This window comes from Pleurodeles waltl, chromosome 9 (assembly GCF_031143425.1).
Source record: "Pleurodeles waltl isolate 20211129_DDA chromosome 9, aPleWal1.hap1.20221129, whole genome shotgun sequence".
Lineage (NCBI taxonomy): Eukaryota > Metazoa > Chordata > Amphibia > Caudata > Salamandridae > Pleurodeles > Pleurodeles waltl.
In genome coordinates, this window is record NC_090448.1 from 984,246,625 (window position 1) to 984,266,556 (window position 19,932).

The 19,932-nt window shown below is 44.9% G+C and overlaps 1 protein-coding gene across 3 annotated transcripts in view; it reads left to right on the forward strand.

Annotated features, from left to right (window-relative positions):
- The first annotated feature begins 2,677 nt into the window (after window positions 1–2,677).
- The window catches only part of MLH3 (mutL homolog 3), a 156,876-nt gene continuing 139,621 nt past the window's right edge, over window positions 2,678–19,932 (forward strand). For 2 of the 3 annotated variants that reach the window (XM_069208471.1, XM_069208472.1), the window contains exon 1: window positions 2,692–2,766. The gene's annotated coding sequence lies outside the window, so the exon portion shown is untranslated. Of the gene's footprint in view, window positions 2,767–19,932 lie in introns of all 3 variants that reach the window. The other variant, XM_069208470.1, reaches the window with a different exon arrangement.

Below are 19,932 nucleotides of genomic sequence, written 5' to 3' on the forward strand. Positions count from 1 at the left end.
TGATGGAAGAGAAGCAGGGATGATGGAAGAGAAGTAGGGGTGATGGATGAGAAGTAGGGATGATGGATGAGAAGTAGGGATGATATATGATGGATGAGAAGTAGAGATGATGGAAGAGAAGCAGGGCTGATGGAAGAGAAGCAGGGATGATGGATGAGAAGTAGGGATGATGGATGAGAAGTAGGGATGATGGATAAGAAGCAGGTATGAGACGCAGGGATGAGAAGTAGGAATGATGGATGAGAAGTAGGGATGATGGGTGAGAAGTAGGGATAATATATGATGGATGAGAAGTAGGGATGATGGATGAGAAGTAGGGATGATGGATGAGAAGCAGGGATGAAAAGTAGGAATGAGGAGTGAGGAATGAGGATGTCCTAAAATTGATGCTGTAAGTGTGGCTGCTGTGGAGCATGGGTAAAAGTTAGTGTTCGAGAGTCGAGTGAAGTGGAACAGAGTTGAGTGGCAAAGAGTGGAGTAGAGTGCTTTAGAGAGGAGTGGAGTGTTTTGGACTGGAGTGGAGTATAGTGGAGGGGCACCGAGTGGAATAAAGTGCTGTAGAGTGGAGTGTTATAGAGTGGTGTATAGAGTAGAGTAGTTAGTTGTAAGTGGAGTGGTGCAGAGCGACCTAGAATGAAGTAGAGTCGAGTAGTGGCGTAGAGTGGAGTAGGAATGGGGCATAGGGGAGTAGAGTGTCAGAGTGGAGGAACGCAGGGGGGGAATACAATTTTGGAGAGCAGAGTGACGAAGTGTAGAGTGGAGTAAAGTATCAAGAGTGGAGTGTCGTAGAGCGGAGTAAAGTGTCACAGAATGGGTTAGAGTGAAGTGGCAAAGAATGAAGTGCAGTGTTGTGGACTGTCGTGGTGTTGTAGAGTGGCTTAGAGCGCCGTAGAGTGGAGGGGGACAGAGTGTAGTAATGTGGTATAGTGTGGGAGTGGCATAATGTGGAATATGCATAGTGTGGTAGCGCACTGACATTATAGAGAACACATTTTCAATTGAAATGACTTAAATTTGCACAGTTGTACTGATGAAACTATACAACGTCCAAACGATAATGTGTGGAAATGGCATCATCTTAATCTGTGTTGATCATATTAAAATATTTATTTCCCCCACACTTATGGATTACAAAAAAATTAGCTTTTTTTGTGCTTGCCTAATTGTGATATATTCTGAAATGTGTGCACAGTTTACTAACGGACATTTAAATTGTGTTGTATGGTAGAAAAAAACCTTTTCTTTTCCAGTACCAGTCAAGATTGTCTCATAAATCCTCTCACTTTGGAGTCAGAGAAAAAAAAGTAAAGACTAAGGGCCAGCTGCAGTAAACTCCAATTTTGCGACTTGCAAATTGCGAGTCTGACCGACTCGCAATTTGCAACTCGCAAAATTGGATGCAGAAAGGTGTCTCAGACACCTTCTGCGACTCGCTATGGGGTCGCAAAGACCCACCTCATCAATATTCATGAGGTGGGTCGCAGTTTGCGACCCCATAGCAAGTCCCTGCACTCACAGGGATGATGGCCTGCTGTAGTCAGCAGACCTCCATGTCTGTGACTGCTTTGTCAATAAAGCAGTTTTTTTTTTCATTTTGCAGCCCGTTTTCCTTAAAGGAAAACGAGCTGCAAAATGAAAACTAAACCAATGGTTTCGTTTTTTTCAGAGCAGGCAGTGGTCCATAGGACCACTGCCTGCTCGGAAAAAATATTTTTTTCGGCATTCACCAAGGGGAAGGGGTCCCATGGGGACCCCTTCCCTTTTGCGAATGAGTTACCACCAGTGTGACACTGGTGGTAACTGCGAGTTGGTTTGCGACCGCATTTGCGGTCACAAAGCAACTCTGAATGGCGATGTGGTCGCAAATAGGAAAGGAACACCCCTTCCTATTTACGAGTCGCATTCCCAAATTGCGAGTCGGTACCGACTCGCAATTTGGGGATGAGCATCGCGTTCTGCCTTTTGCATGCCGCAAACTGCGTTTTTCGCAGTTTGCGACATGCAAAAGGCTTCGTACATCTGGCCCTAAGCTCCCTTGGAAGAGAGAGCCTGACATGTGACCCGTCTTTGAACTCACAGCAACTGTGAGAAGAAAAAACATGTAAATGCCTGTTTACAGAAAGGAGGACTCGTGGAAGAATACAATGGTGAACAGGCTTTGCTCCACAGAACTGACGATGCTATGCTGTGTACAGCCTAAAACAAATAAAACCAGTAAATACTAAGTCAGAAAAATGTGAATTACAAACAGCAAAACTGCACTGTCTGGTAGCCTTCAACCAAAAAGAGGACTTGCGCGCTGAAACCAAAATTTCAGTTATTTCAAAATACAATGGGTAATATGGGTTCCGCAGCTACAAAAAAGGTTTTCTCGGCCTGCTGCGTAGTAGTGTAGCTGCTGCGCTAAACCCAAAATGTCTCTTATTTCAAAATACAATGGTTATGGGTCCCGAAGCTAAAAAAAACATTTTCCAGGCCTGTTGCCTAGGAAAGTGTAGATGCTGCACCCGTTCTGAGCCTGCGGCCTAAGAAGGTGTGATTCAACAGCTGAGGCCTGCACTCACTACCTTCTTCCTTCCCGCAGCTCACTATCTATAGTCAGACCGCAGGGATGTGTGACGCTACTCACAAAAGAGGCGGGGCCTGAGAGAGTGGGTGTGACCTCCTGCTCAGACCCAATGGCATTTCAGAGCCGTTCCCTGCGAGACGTGAAGCGCCGGACGTGAAGCTTCACGAGCTCGATTAGCGTCTACAGAAAATACTCAGGTACTTTTATTTTTTCTTGTACTGGAGGTCAGCTGACGGATTTTTCTTCTGAAAGGCGGGTCATAAGCCAAAACAAGGCCTTTGTCACCAGGTATCTCAGTTCTCCGCACCCTGACTCTGGCCTACAGTTTGTGTGCGCTTCTAAGGCTTGTGGACCTTTGTTTTGCCAGCTGAATTTGGGTCGCTGACAGCCACGTTGTAAGAACAGAGGGCGGGAGATTACGGGGCAGAACTTCATATAATATAGAGGGGGTCTTACAGAGTTTCAACGCCGCACAAAGGCCGTTTTTACGGCAACGAGAAGCAGATAAAGGACCTCGTAACCGGTGATGCTGCAACAGTGTTCAGAGTACAGGTGCTCATTGCTGCCTTCAGTGTTGCATCACCTAAGTTACTGCGATTTAGAAAAATCAAAGCGTCACACAGAGGGCAAGTGTAGTAATTGTGACGCATTCAGCTGGAGAGTGGTAGGGGTGTATTATGTAGCCGGTGGTGCACTTAGGAGCACACTGCTGCAAATATATTACTAAGAATGGGGAGATCGCCCACGGTAATTTACAGATCACATTTTCTGTTGAAATGGCAAGATAATTTGCAGAGACACGCAGGTTTAAGTAGGACACAATCCAGGTGTGAACGTTAGGCTTTTCCATAACCTGTGTTGTGGAACTGTCACTTTTGGAGACACTCCTGCTGTTCCAGATTGTTTTTCCAAGACTAAGTGAGAGCAAAGGAGTAGGCACTTAAAAAGAAGCAACCCCCTTCCAACAATTTGATCCTAATAAAATATTTGTTTTCATCTTACATCATAATTACAGTTAATTGCTTCATTCGTGCTTTCCTGACTGTTGACATATTTTTAAATATCTGTCTAGTTCATTTAACGATAATTTACTTTTGTTGCGTGATAAAAGCAAGTTGACATCTTTCAGCCTTCCCTGCAACACTCTATACCCCAACAAGATTGTCACATATTTCACTTTACAAACTGATCTCACTTTGAAGTCATAGAAAGAAAAGTAAACACCAGTTTTGTTAGTAAAAGCTGAAGCAGCGATTTGTCCTAAGACACAATCTGACATTTAACCTTTGTACTTAAACACACTGCATATTTGACAAAATAAAAAAAATTAAAGGCATCTTTATTGCTCATTCACCTTCTGAACTCAACTCCAGCATGCCTACTTAAGGGGTGCATCAGCACCCTCTGCACCTCTGCTTCAAGCTCCTATGTTTAAAACCTGGAGCAAATTAGTAGCAGTTGATGTACAATCTCATAAACTAGAAAACACTTAGACAAAGTAGGACACCAGAGGTGGTGACTCGATCAACAACCCATAAGGTGAGACCTATTGCTGCATGTTCTCAGACATTGGGCTCTGCACAGCTCACACAGCTTCTCACATCTTTGGCACACTGTTAGAAATGGGGTTCCTGGTTGGCTAGGATAGGCACCTTAAACAGGCAGGGACCTCCACTCTATTCAGGGCAAGAGAGCTTCAAACCCACGATAACCCCTGCTTGCCCCCTTGGTAGCTTGGCATGAGCAGTCAGGCTTATCCCAGAGAGGCAAGGCGTAAAGCATTTGCACAACAGTAGTGACACAATAAATCCATCACAAAAAAACTCCACAGCAGGTTATATAAAAATACATTGTATTGCATAAAAATTAGACCAAAAACTACCTAAATCAGCAGTACTCTGCTAAGCAAGCAGTTGTCAGATCATCATCATTATGAATGCAAAAAAGCAAACACACCCTCCTGTTGCATACAAGCAGATCCTGAAAATGTGTCACTCCAACATGGCAGGCACGACAAGCAGCATTAATCTGGTCATAAAAAGAAATGCAGCGTAGATAATGAGGGAAAAAACATTGTGGGGAAATATAGCCTTGCCAGTAATCAACAGCACTTCCTACATGAATGTGGCAGGGCGTCTGTGCTTTTTATGCAAGGTATGCAGTACCATAACCTACCCCCACATGTCTGGTTTAGAAGCTCCTGTGCTCCTACCACCATAACTGTGGTAAAGTACCTAATCGACCTAGCAGGATCGGGGACCTCCGTCGACGGTCACCACCCAGTCCTGCTATCTGTACAATCAATGCCATACCACCCCTCCCGCAGGTCAGGGTAAAGGAGAAGGGCTCGCATACAGCGTCCACTAAAGAGAGGAACTACTTGGGTCCCTTGCGAGTGAGGAAGTCACCAGGCAGCCATCCGCTCGCTACCTGGAAGACAAAAGCCCTGGCGCTCCTACCAGGGGGACTGCGGCCTTGCACGACCGTAGCAACTGGGGTGAGAACTTCCCTCTGGTTGGACAGCGACCCGTCAGGAGTAAGGTCTCGGGCATACACCACGTGGCAAAGCAGTCAGGCATGCCGTGCACACCCCTCCGAGCCGGCAAAGGGTGAGAGAGGCTGGTTTCCCTCTGTCTGCTGCAGAGGTGGGGATCTGTTAGGGGGATTTTCACCAGAGCAGTTCTGTTGCTCCCTGATAGCCTGGGGGTGCAACAGGACGGCACTTATCCTCACTTTCTTCACATCGCAGCCCCCTTTCCACAGAAGGTAAAGAATCACAAAGGAGGGGGGTGGCATGTGAACATCATCAAGGTGGGGCGAGCTCCCCTTACGCCACGGCCCACAAACTCGCAAATTACGGGAAAGCCACGAGGTGGTGGATAAGGAGCACTCTAGTCCAGCTACACATGATCAGGACTTAAGAGTTCTTCCCTCGCTCTGTTGTCAAAACTTCACTCCAGACTCCTCAATACTGGTTAGCCCTCCAGCACCTCATCTAGCGCTTCCAGTAAAAGAATATAGCACTCTCCAAGCGCTAGTAATAACATGGGAGAACAACTGGGGGGAGGGGGCACACCACTTAGCCCCTGGAGATCACTGGGAGAACACAGTGCAGAGGGAAAGCAACAGACCAGCTCACTAGGGTCCTTGCAGAGTAAATGGCAGACCCTCTTGGGGCTTAGCAGGCCCCAGGTCTGCACAACATTAGTCAGTCCATTGGCGGTTCCTTGCAGCATAACAGCCCCCCCTCCAGCAGCGTCTGGTTCCAGGTCCAATCAATGTCTCTGTGTCCCAGTGTCTCTCAACATGAGGAACAACCCCTATACTTATACTCCTTTTCTCTTTGATCTCAGGGGACACTTCGAAGGACCTTCAGAAGTGCACAACACCCCCCTTCAACCGCAGCCCTGGCTCCAGACATCAGTAGTGGGTAAACAAGCCCTTTGTGTGAGGGCAGGACATAGCCTATACAAATGTAAGTGCGGCCTGGCATCTAACCCTCTCAGCACAGGAAGACCACTCAATATGCAGATGTAATCTTATCACACCTCCACCCATCCTATGTGATGGTTGTCTGGAAGGTAAGCACAAAGCCCAGCTGTCCCTCTACCCCCAGATGTGGATTGGAGTCAGATTGCAAAGCACAAGAGTAATAAGCATAGAGAAATGCCCACGTTCTAAAAGTGCAATTTTTACAATGGTAATAAAAAATCCACCTACACCAGTAAGCAGCTTTTCTCACTACCATTCCAACCATAACAAACATGCCAGCGCCACCCCTCATAGATCAGAAAATACCACTTAGCCATATGAAAGGGCATTCCCAATGCACTCATTTGAGACAAACAGCACTCATGAAAGTGGGAAACCAAATAGGCTGTTTGCCACTACTAGGACAGGCCACACAACAGAGCACATGTCCTACCTCTTACTTACACATTACCCTGTCCATAGGGCTACCTAGAGCCTACCTTAGAGGTGTCCTAAATGCGGTAAAAGGGGAGTTCCAGGCCTGGAAAGTAAATTTAGATATCAAGCCAATGTGGCAGTAAACTGCACCTGCAGGCCCTGCGGTGGCAGACCTGAGACAGGTTTAAAAGGCTACTTCTGTGGGTGACGCAAGATGCGCTGCAGGCCCACTAGTAGCATTTAATTTACAGACCCCGAGTATAAGAGATACCTCTATGCAAGGGACTTACAGGTAAATTAAATAAGCCAATCAGGTGTATGTTAATCATACCAAGTTTAGGAGGGAGCACGCATACACTTTAGCACTGATCAGCAGTGATAAAGTCCCCAGAGTCCTAGAGCCATCAAAAAAAGGTCAGAAAAATAGGAAAAGGAAGGCAAAAAGTTTGGGGATGACCCTGCAAAAAGGGCCATGTCCAACACACACCTTGCACCAGGCATCACCTCCTATCTCGGCAGCTGATTAGAAGGCCATACTTTCCAAAGATGCACATTAATTACTGTGACTGAATTACCGGTAATCTTCATTGCTTAAAGTGTAGTTCTTATTTGTCACAGTCCTCAAATATAATGCCCTCCCCCAATGAAAGGGCATTGGCTAGCTAATAAATCTCAATAAAATGTCATAAATATCCACTCGCTCTTAAGGAATTTCCTCTAACCTTAACACTTCCAATAATGTAGCAAGTCAGGAAAGACCAGTGGGCGCCTGCTACCCCATTTGTAGAACTGTAGCAAGGAAGAACTAGATTTCAATAATGAGGATTATCAGTAAGTAATATATATTTTCTGTTCACCGCCCTCAATAATGAGAATACGGCCAACTGAGTAGATGTCCAGCATAACACAGAAGACAATATCAAACAGACTGCAATGCACACAGAAAATTCTTTAATAAAGGCTTATAATCTAGAGCTATATTAGAACAGAAATAAACATCCCTTCAGCTCTTTATAGGGGATACAAAAGCCACAGTAGAGCTGCTGGATGTCACAGGAGCAGTGGCAGAACATGCCGTAGCTCTGACAACAGCAGAACCAAAACAAGGAGATGCAACCTGGAGCCTGCCGTGATTATTAAAAATGTCAGGAGATGCCCAAGTAGTCTAGTTTCAGATTTCCAAAATGGAAACTCATGTACACGTAGCCGATAAAGCCTCAATACCCCTTATAGGCTGAATATGAACTGTAAAAAAAGGGACATTTTAAAAGGATTCGTAGATCAATGTAATGGTTAACTCAATCCATCTAGTTATTGTGGAGACAGATGGTGTACTTTCCAAATGGTGCAATCCAGAAACAGCAACAACAAAAAATCTGAGTTTTAAAATTATTCTGTTTTGAAAATGTAGATCCAAATTGCACAGTCTACATCCAGGAATCGTCAGGACAAAAAATGTGTAGCTCTCGCTCCTGAATGGAATTCAATGATGACTGAATCTTAGGTTTAAAGAAAGGAGATGAATGAGAAGTACACCATCATAGAGACCTATTAGATAAAGAGCAGTACATAGAAACGTTCCAAACTCACCCACTTATGGTATGATAATTCAACCCCACTGATTCCAAAGTCCCAAAATGAGCAGTCCGGAGGGCTACAAAGACAAGTGGAAGTTCTCTGGAGGGAAGAAATGGATGCATCTTAGATGTAGTTATTTCAGAACTATAGAGAAGATAAACACAGAGTGATTTATTGTCTCAAACCCACCCTGGTGATTCTGTCAATTGTCATGAGGATCCTAAAGTCACTCCCCACATGCGCTGTTGTCATCTGTTTTTAGGGTTAGGGGACTAGGAGGGCGAAAAGGGACACAGATGAAGCTTTTTCAACTGCCATTAGAGAGCCATACAAATAATTGTGACAGGGATCCGATACTCGTAAACCTTGGATTATGGATTCCACCAACAACATATATTAGATCAGAGTTTTCAAATGAAGCATTCTCAGGCTTACAAATCCCGTTATTTATGAGGTGCACATGCATGTTTGACTGAGGAGATGGAGAGGAAAACATATGCTGAGAAACTCGGTCATAGACCTTTTTGCATACATTGCTGGAAATGGAATGTCTATTTGTTTTACATTTATGGGAGTGCTGGGCAAAGACAGCCTTTCTGCTTGCTAACATGTCTTTTCAGCCTTGTGCTGTCTTTCTTACTTTAACTGTCATTGACACTTAGTGCAAATGAAAATCTTAATATAAATGGTTCATAAATGTGCTTCGGTATTAGATTAGCGCAGAGATGGATGCACTAGTCAGTTGCCCTCCAACCGAGCTTCTCCCTAGCATTGCTTGTATTTGCTTCAAATGAAGGTTTCTCCTGGTTGTCTTCCTAGATGTGAATTCTTGGACAGCCACAACATCAGAAGCCAACTGCAACTGCTTTTCCATTCCTTCAACCAGCGTGCAAAAATCATCTCCCTTCATTATCCTAAAACAGAGTTTGGAAATCCTTCAGCAGTTATAGTGCTGTGTGTGCAGCAAAAGTCTCAAAATGTAAGGCAAACATGGATGTGGGGTGAGCATATTTGTGGGCAATCTCCATCATTTTATTGGAGGAGGCTGGCCTGGTTTGCAGTGGGTACCTAAGGTACTTACACCTTATATCAGGTCCAGTGATCCCTTATTAGTGAAATGTAGGCAGTGTTCTAGCAGTTTAGGCTGTCTAGGGGTAGCTGTAGCAGAGCAACCAAGGCTGAACTAGGAGACATGGAAAGCTCCTGCAATACCACTATAGTTACACAGTACTTATACACAATAAAAGACAATACTCAGTGTTAACAAAAAATAAAGGTACTTTAATTTAGTGACAAAAGGACAAAAATATCTTTAGAGGCAATACTCCTTCTGGAGGTAAGTATTATACACAATATATACACTAGTAACCAAAATCAGGTAAGTAAACAGCCATAGAATAGTGCAAACAGAAAATACAATAGATTGCAATGCGCCTAGGGCAACACAAACCATATACTAAAATAGTGGAATGTGAATGTCGAATATCCCCCCCTAGGCAAGTGTAGTGTGTAGAGGGGCGCTGGGAGTGTAAGAAAACACCAAAGGTAAGTTAAGTACCCCAACCACAGAGCCCAGGAAAGCAGGAGTAAAGTACAGCAAGTTTCCACAGCACACACTACAAGTCGTGATGAAGGATTATGCAAGAACCAAGCAAGACTGCAAGCAACAAACAATGGATTCCTGGTCCTGAAGACCTGTGAAGAGAGGTGACCAGGTCCAGAAGTTGAAGAGTCCAGGAAGAACAGGGGCCCCTGCCAACCTGGAAGAAGGTGCAAAAGTGGATTCTCCGGTTAGAAGAAAAGTACAGAAATGCCCCAAAGAAGATAGCTGCGGGTTCCTGCTTGGTGCAAGAGATGTCCCACGTCGAGTTGTTGGATGCAGGCTGCTTGCGTCGCTGGATTCCGCCAACAAGCCTTGGTTCAAGCAAATACGTGGTTTGTGTCAAAGAGGAGCTACCTGGACCCAGGAAGGCCTGGGGGTCTCAACTCAGACTGAGGAGACAGAGGGGGCTCTCAGCACTTCAGAGAGCCCTCAGAAGACCAGGCAGCACCCACGAGAGTCTCAGAACACGGGGACAAAGAAGATGCAAAGTGCGGTCATCGCAGCACTACACGGGAGGGTCCCACGTCGCCGCAGAACAGCTCAGAGAGCTGTGCGTCACAGGATGGAGTGCTGGGGACCTGGGCTATGCTGTGCACGAAGAACTTTTGGAATAAGTGCACTGAAGCCCAAGGAACTGCAGAAGACATGGTGCACCGGAGTACTGTCGCAGGATGGGGAGGCAAGCTCTTACCTCCACCAAATTTGGACAGCTGGACCTTTGGACAGTCTGGGTCACCTTGGTCCACCACCTGTGTTCCAAGGAGCATGCTCACTGTCAGGAGAGGAGTCCCAGAGTACCGGTTGTCATCGCAGAAGGGTGCCTGCTGAAGCAGGGAAGTGACTCTGTCACTCCACAGGAGATTTCTTCGGTTCTTCTGGTGCAGGGTGAAGACAGGAATTCCTCAGAGCGTGCACAGCTTGGAAACTGTTGCAAATGCTGGCTGGAGCTGAAGTTGCAGATCACAGGAGTCGTCCTGGATACTTTGTTGCAGTTGCAGCGGTTCTTGGTGCAGTCTGCAGTTGATCCGACTGTCAGAAGCTGATGCAGACTCCTGGAGGAATCTTGCAAACCGAATCTGAGGAGAGACCCTAAATAGCCCTGAGAGGGGGATTGGCTACCTAACCAGGTATGCACCCATCAGGAGGGATCTCTGATGTCACCTGCTGGCACTGGTCACTCAGAGGTCTCCAGAGGGTCCCCACACCTTGGAATCCAAGATGGCTAACGCCAGGGACACACTGGAGGAGCTCTGGGCACCACGCCTGGGGTGGTGATGGACAGGGGAGTGGTCACTCCCCTTTCCTTTGTCCAGTTTTGTGCCAGAGCATGGACTGGGGGTCCCTGAACCAGTGTAGACTGGATTATGCACCGTTTGTGCCCTTCAAAGCATTTCCAGAGGCTCTGGGAGGATACCCCTCCCCTGCCTGAAACACCTATTTCCAATGGGAGAGGGTGTAACTCTCCTAAAGGAAATGCATTGTTCTGCCTTCCTGGGATTGAGCTGCTCAATCCCCAGAAGGGCAGAAACCTGTCTGTGAGGTGGCAGCTGCTGGGGCTGCAGTGGAAACCTCAGAGAGCTGGTTCGGCATTACTGGGGGTCCATGGTCGAGCCCCAAGGGTGCATGGGATTGGTCCCCCAATACCAGATTTGGATTGGGGGGCCAGTTCCATGATGTTAGACACCTCACATGGCCATATTTGGAGTTACCATTGTGAAACTACATATATTTATTGACATATATGTAGTGCACGCTTATAATGGTGCCTTTGCTAGTGCAAGGGTGTCCTCACACACAGTAACCTTGCACCTAGTCTTCAGTAAAAGAAGGTTAGACATATAGGTGACTTATAATTTACATAGTGCAGTGAAAAATGGCTGTGAAATAGTGTGTGCACTATTTCACCCAGGCTGCAGTGACAGTCCTGATGAAAGGTTTGTATGAGCTCCTTATGGGTGGCAAAATAATTCCTGCAGACCATAAGGATCTCGTGGAACCCCAATGCCCTGGGTACCTCAGTACCATGTAATAGGGACTGATAAGGGTGGTCCAGTGTGCCAATCAGAATTGGAATAGGGACTCATTTGGTAAGTAGAGAGAGCATAAGACTGGAGTTCTGGTTAGCAGAACTTCAGTGACACAGTCAAGCAAACTGACAACACATGTAGGCCACAAACTATGAGCGCTGGGGTCCTGGCCAGCAGGACTGCAGTGAGACAGGCAAAACACACTGACAAATTGGGTTTTAAACTATGAGCACTGGGGTCCTGGCTAGCAGGATCCTAGTGAGACAGTAAAAACACACTGACAAACAGGCCAAAAATGGGGGTAACCATGCTAGAAAGAGGCTACTTTCTCACATTTATTAACAGAATCATGGGTACTTTGTCCTCCGTGGTGAAATTAGTGTTCCTTGTCCGTACTAGAGATACTAGGTGACCATCCATGTCGGAGACCTAGTTGTTGAAGTCGTCAAAAGACAGCAGAACATCCATGAATCTGATAAGAGACAACCTCCCACTGTGCCACCCTCTGTCACAGCATGGCTGTTGGGAAAGCATGAAGGACCTCAACTTGTTGACAAAGACTTAAAAATCAGAGCAGTTCTGCAAGAATTGCCTGCAGCCTAGGTCTTCCGTGGATACTCAGCATGCACACCAGCCAGACAGTGATTTACTCATTATGACAGTATTTATGGAATGCTTCTTTGGATCTCTGAGGGAGGATCTGCTCCCCATAAAGCAAGATATAACTAGGGAACTCTGGGATGTGACGAAGGACCTTATGGACATAGAAAACAGAATATTCATTCTCAAGGACACTGAGCGGCCCAGAAAGAATGTTTGTGTAGAGTTTCATAAAGTGCATGGCTGCCAAACTAGGTCTTCATGCGCTAAAAAAACACAGAAATGTATGCTCACTTAGAAAAGCCAGGGTTTAAGCTGGTTCCAGAAGATGGCTTTGCTAGGGCTATGATGAAGTTGAGGGGAAGTGAATTCCAAAGTTTGGAAGCAAGGAATTTAAAATACTGTATTCTGTGTTTTGAATCTTCTAAACTTAACTAGGGACAGCAGTCTTAAACTAGAAGATCTTGAATCTCTCCTAAGGATGTAAGGCTGTATCGGATGCCTAAGCAACAGAGGGCCTGAGTCTGAGAAAGTCCAGAAAGCAAAGCACAAGGCCTTATATTAAACCCACTTCTCCACAGGAAGCCACTGGAGGTTAGTGAGATGGAAAAAGACTGACTAAAAACTAGGTATGTGTAGCAGGACCCGAGCCTCTGCATACTGGATGATTTGCAGTTGTTTAATAGAAGACTGGGAGGGACCCAGATAAAGGACATTCCAATAATCCAAGCAAGATGCAGTTGGCCTGAGCTACAGTTTTTTTTTTTTTATGTGATTAGATTAGGCAAGGTCCATTTTGAGTGTGATTAGGCAAGGTCCAAAGTATCCTTCTATGGCTTTTTAAAAGTCCAAAGCAGAACCTGACAGCTTTTAAATCAGGTGGTCCATAGTAAGTCTTTTGTCCTTCGGGATGCCAAGTTTTTTTTATTTACTCTCCTTTTTGGAATGGAGAAAGGGCTTAGTTGGTGAGGCCACCAAGCAGGTAACCAGAGACACGCTGGTTCCCTACCACCAAGACTTCTGTCTTTCTACCATTGAGATGCAGGCAGTTATGGCTCATCCAATTGGATACAGCTGTGAGACAGCTCTTAAGTTGTCCCAAGAAGCTACCCTGCTCTGGTGCCAGCGAGTGGAGTATCATCCACATAAGAAAACAGGGTAAAACCAAAATATTCCACAACATCTGTCGAAGGACAGATGTAAATATTGAACAGGGTTGGGCTCGGAGGGACCCCACAAGAAATGGGTAATTTGTCAGAGAAAAGTGGTTTGTCAAAAACCATGAAGTTATGGTCCTTTAAATACAAAAAGAACCTGTCTATAGCCTTGCTGTTAAGCCCACAGTCCCATAAACATCTGAGCAGCATGTTGTGGGAAAAGAGGGTCAAACGCTGCACAGCGTCTAGACGGGTGACGATCCAGAGTCCATTTCTCTGAAATAGAAAGTAAGGCAGACTCAGTGCTAAGGTGTGGTTGGAGTCCCGACTAAGGTGCGTGAAGCAGGTTGCGGGATATAAGATACATGGAAGGTTGCAGATTGGTGTGTTTTTCATGCAAATTAGCAAAGAAAGGGAGCAAGGACCAGGCATTTTCCAGATTTAGAAGCATTCAGCAAGGGTTTTTGAGCAGTGGAACAATAACTACATTCTTCCATGCAGTGGAGACCGTGGCAGTGGAGATGGACGAAATAAGGAAGTTAAACAAAACTGACTAGATAACTGCTGAGGCCGATTTTAAGACACCTGTCTGAGAAGGATTCTTGGGTGAACCAAATTTAACCGTGACAGCTAAGGCCGTACGATAATCAAGAAGAAGTTGAGATGCTGCAACAAGAAATCATGGTGAAAGAACAGCAACTGGACTTGAAAGCACTAGCAGAAGACTTGGAAAACTGCATTTCAGTGGGAAATGTGGTTATTCCAATGGAAAATGTGCTTGCTGTAAATCACAGTCCACAACCATATCATTCTTCTTTAATATATTTATTAAAGGTAAGAGTTTTTAAACATTACCTGAGAAATATTCCTGCTGCCTGCCCTGATGAAATCACTGTTAGTGACCTAAGAGGAAAGCCGGGGGTTATGTGTACACTCTTTGTAGGCTAGCTTTGTATTATACATGAAGCAAAAGTTTAAACTATTAAACAAGAGTACAGCAGACATGCTGTAAGCACATATTTGAAGGTGCTCACATGTGATCATGGAGAAAAAGCAAGAACTGTGAAATAAGATATTTGCTCAGGATCACACAAGTTGAGCCAAGTTTATGGGTCAAAAGCATTACAGTTAGGTCGAGTAGATTATTCAAGTCAATAGACCTGCAGGTCTGCTAACATTTTTATGTGGTCTGTAGCACCGATTTAATCTTGATTATTTAACTAATTTCCTGAAAGCGGCTCTCTCGCGTCTTCAATGCTAGAGGCATCTACAGCAGTCATACCTAAAATGGACAGAAGCACATCACAATGTGGCTCAAATAGACATAGCTCACTTATTAATATAGATGCTAACCTACATGCCTGGCTTGGTTGATCTCGGCTAAGTGGGATTTACCCCTGAAAGACGATGTACAGATAACACAAAAATAATACTTAGTATCATAGATAATATGGATAGATCAGCAAAGAGTGCCTTACTGTTTTCCATTGAAACTGAAAACACATTTGACAGAGTACATTAGCCATACCTCATGGAGACTCTCAATGCTTTGGATTAGGGCTAGGTTTTGCTAGTGTATTCACTGCAGATATACCTCTCCCAGACCCACAGAGTAAGAGTAAACAGAGTCTTTTTGCTCCCCTTTTTTATCCAAAGAGGGACACAACAAAGCTACCCTTTGTCGCCATTACTGTTTGCTCTATATTTTGAGCCATTGTCCCAGAGAGGGAGAGCCAATGTCAAAATCAAGGAATTGACATTGGGCAGGAAACACAGTAGGTTTGTATGCAAGCAATGTGATTGCTGCTTTCACAGACCCCATTTGCTGTTTGTCAATGTTAATAGAATAAATGGACTTCTCTGCATAAAGCACAAATTCTGATTTTTTTTGTCCCACTTCAACAACAAGATACACACTCAGTTTCCAATCTCATGGGTGACCAAACACATACCCTATCTAGGAATAGAAGTAGCTAACACATTCGCTACAACTACCACTCTCAATTACCAAAACCTTTGCTGCAAACATGCTCCATACTAGGTAAAAATACAGATTATCTTGGTTGGGAAGAATAGGTGTCCTAACAATGAGTACTCTCCCGAAAAGTCAGTTTGCTTCAATTCCTTCCACTCCAGCCAACCTCTGAGAACATTACAAAGGGAGGTGAATAAATGTCCCTTGGGAGATCAAAAGCCACGTATATCCCATAAGCTAGCCTACAGGCACCTAAAGGAGGATAGGGTGGGAATTACACATTTAAGCATTGGTGTTTCATATATGAATTTATAGCAAGAATGCATATTTGGAAAGTTCTGTTACTACACAGGGGGCAAAGTGTTTGGGGACTATACTCCACCCTAGTTACTAGATCCTCTTTAACAGTATGAGATAAAGTTGCAGAGAAAAAAAAAGCTTACTCCTGTTCCTTTCACAGCTCACACCAATAATACCTAAAAGAGACTTTACATCTGTGTTTCCAGGGAGTCGCTTTAGAAACCTGCAGTGTATGCGATATAAACCAATTGATAATCTTTTTGAACAAGTGGGAGAGATCCCTTTGATGAATTAAAGAAAGTCTACGACCTCCTGTAACCGAACATATGCAGTACATGCTGTTCAGCCATTGGTCCTGTGCAATGCAAATACGTTTACCTCTGCCCTGAATGCCCAACTGTACTGTTGTCTGGATCCTTAATGCTGACTTCTTGTTGTCGTAAGCGAACACGGTTCACATTTGTGTGCTCTGACATAGGCCTGTCTCACGGACTGCAGTCTTATTGGACCGGGAGGGGTGCCCAAAGGGCTAAGCTCATAGTGTAGGAAGGCTACTGCCTTCTGCAGTACTTAAGCAGCACAAGCGCGGTGGTGGCAGTATAGGGTGAAGTGATCAGTATTACTGAACAGGACCTTTTTACCTTGTGTCAATGGAGTGAGGCCTTCAGGCTCACTCACATTTTTAAAAGGTATTCTGCTGTATGCTTAACTAACCCTTTGCCTACATCAAGTAGAATGTGTGGTACTGCATAGTGCTGGGGTAGTGACTCTATGCTGGATGTATATGTGTCTGGGAAGTTTACAGTACTGATTAGAGCAGTACAGGGTAGTGAATATGTTGAGAATACATGTATTTGAGTGTATGTATCCCTAAGAGGAGTACATTACTTGAGAGATGTGCTGCGCAGTGCGTGCACAATGAGAGCATGTGCTGGATGTGTGTGCTTGAGTGAAGTACAATACCTGAAGGTTGAAGTGTTGTGCAGTGCACTCATGGTAAGTATGTGCTGGCAGTATGTGTATTTGTAAATAGCACACCCTGGTTAAACATAGAAAAGCTTCACTACTGAACAGTGCATGAAGAAAGAAAGAGAGCTGAATGAATGTGTACATCTGAAGGTAAGAGTGCCGGGCCAAAAGTGTGCGTGAAGGTACACTGAGTGAGTGTGCCTGCAGTGGTACATTGCATGGATGACCCTGGGTTCCATTGAGGGAAGCCAAGGCTTGCCTGGTGAAAACATGAGGGGGAGACGAATCCCCCAAGACAGATTTGTGGATGGCTGTATTCCTGTGGACTGGGAGGGCCACACATTGGAGGGAAGGTAGAGATTTCCTTTGCATTTCAAGAGGTAGCTCTTTAATTCACTGATAGATCACAAGGATAGGGCCAGGGCACCCCTCAGAAAGGGGGATGGGTCTGATAAGGGAATCATAAAGAAAAGGGCTGAGAACCTAAGGTGAACCTTTTGATACACATATCACTGTAGCTGACATCCAGGTGTGAACTCCGGTCACTCACTCCTATGAATTGTGTTGTAAGTCAATCAGCCTCAGTCATGCCTGTTGTAACATACATTTTTCATGAGCAAAGAGAAATAGAGAAGTGTCCTTGATAAAAATAAAAGCAGAACCCCAACATCAAACTTTAAAAACTCAAACCTTAAATCACATATGGAGCCCTGAAAAGGACTATGAAAAGGGGAGGTTGATTCCCCAAATATTGGTCATCTGCCAAACAGCCAGACAAGCTGTTAGAGAAGTGGAAGCTCTACAAGACTTCTGCCTGTGACCAAACTGAGGGTCCAAGGCTTGCTAGTCTCCTTTCTGGGTGAGGAGACATCACCCAGGGAAACTAAGACCAAGTGTCCCTGGAGTACCAGTGCCTTCCTTTTTGCTTAGACCAGTGTGCCCTGTGAGGAAGAGGAGATGGCTGGATAGAGCAAGGTCCAGTGGGGAGCCCTACCATGCCATGAGAATTCCCTGTGCAAGGTGTGAGGATTCAGCTGTGCACTGATCGGGCCGTCGCCTGTGTGCAGTATTGTTTTTGGTGACACTGCCCTGCCCCCCACCCCTCCCTAGTTTGTCAGGAAAGGGCAGACGTAGACAGCTGTGTGTTGAGTACCATGTGAGTCTTGCAACACCCACACTGCTGTGCTGCAGTGACCCCATATGCCAGAAGGGGTCACCAGTAAAGGTGACAATTCAAAAAATGCCAAGACTTGTGACAGTCTGAGCAAGTGCGCTAGTCCTGGAAGAGGCTACGCCGGTATAACCACGTACTGTGGCAACCCTATATGCGAGGAGGGTGGATGCAGTTCCGACGTTGCCAAAGGATTCAGACCACTGACTGAAGGACAGACTTGAGGCTACAATCCGTGGGTTGGACTCGCACTGTGAGGGAACTGCCTCCGATTTACTGGAGAGGAGTGCCAGAGACGCTGTGGACAACGTCACATCCTTGCTGGCTCCTTTCAGAAGCTGAAGAAAGGATTCCCCCCTCAGTTGAGCAAAGGCAACTTACCACGTCTTCGCGAGCAGGGAGCTGCCTGACATCTGGGTGACCTCCAGCAGTGTTGCGCAGGAGAGAGGGCCTGCGCCTCTGGTGCTGCCATGTGGGCTGTGATGAAGGCTCTTGCTCCATCGATGAACTCTTCCATGCTGCGAGTTTGGGTAAAATGTAAACTGGACAAGTTGGATGTCGGTGGACTCGCTGCTAGCACTGCTGCGGCACCATAGACACTATTTTTGACTCAATTCCTAACCAGTCAAAGGAAGAACTCTTGAGTACGACGTAATAGTTTGCATTCTCTGATGTGGCCATCAGTGAATGGGGAATAGCCCTGAACGTGGTACATGAAGGGGGATTGGACAATAATGGCTTAAAATTGCTCAGAGTGTATGTCTTGTTTGTTTGTGAGGCGGGGGTTACCTCTTTTTTTCTGTACTGTCAGCCCCAGGGTTGTAGGTGACTCATAAAGGTATTCCTTGCTTTTGGGCTGCACACCTAACTCCTCTTCTCCATTGCTGCTTTCAAGTGGGTAATGATCCAGACTCTTAGGTAGCGTCAATTCTACTAACTAGTTTAAAGAAAGACTAATCACCTTATAAAACATGCAAGCTAAATATTATGCACCAAAGTTAATTCCCCACTATGAAGCCCATCAGCAGAATAACATTGAGTTTCAATGGGCAGTTTTGGAACAAGTATTTGGCTCCAAGAAGAAATTAATTGACTGTGACTGTGTAAAGAACAAAAATGAATCCTTACTCAAAAACTGATACAGATGGTCTGAATGAGAAATTTGATTTTATAGTTGTCACTAGCTCTGGCTTTGCAGTTTCCCAAAAATGTTTGAAAATTAAAAAAGTATGTTAGAAAACTTACTGCGTAGTAAGAACTTTTTTACCCTGGCACAGAACCTTTCAATTGAGCAAGGGAAATGGGGGTTTTCTTAGCAAAGGTTGTAACAACGTATTCCATTATGGCGTCTTTTGTTTCCTGACAACCTATTGTGTCCTAGTTGAGTCTTTTCCGTTAATCATGTTGAAGTCTATGTGGTTTGAAGTAGTCTTGGATTGTTTCTCTGTATTGCAATGACCGGGCTTTTGAAAATGTTCTATCCACTATGGCATGTGGAGGATGCTTCCTGCACCTCTGTAACACTGGAGCTTGAGTCACGTGGTGGGATGTTCTATAGAAATGATTGGGCTATTTGGTCAATTCTAGCCTCCATTAAGTCTATGGTTTCGGCAGTGTCTCAATGATGTCGTCTGACTCTCTGTTTAGTATTCAGCGTTCACTAAGGTCATATTTTCATTTTTGAGATACACCGTTAGCATTAAAAATATCTAAATTTTTGTGGGGTTGTCTATAATTTTGATGTATTATAGTGTTAGTGCATAAACAATTTGCGTATTCATTCCTGTGGGTTTGCCACACAGCCATTAGTTTTGGTTTCTTCCCTGTGGTCATGAGAGAAGGATATTTACTTATTTTGGTATGTGCTATTAAAGAACAGGGTTTTGCTACACAAAAAAACACCCCCTGTTTTGAAATTGGACATATCTCCTTTAACAGGGAAAGGGCTGTTGTTTTAAGAGTGGCCCCACTGTTGACAGGTTAACAGATATAATGATAAGTTGCCCATAATGGACGTATGCCAGGTTATTTTGGATGTTTTCTTGGTGGAGGATTTCACAGTTCCTTAAGAGTA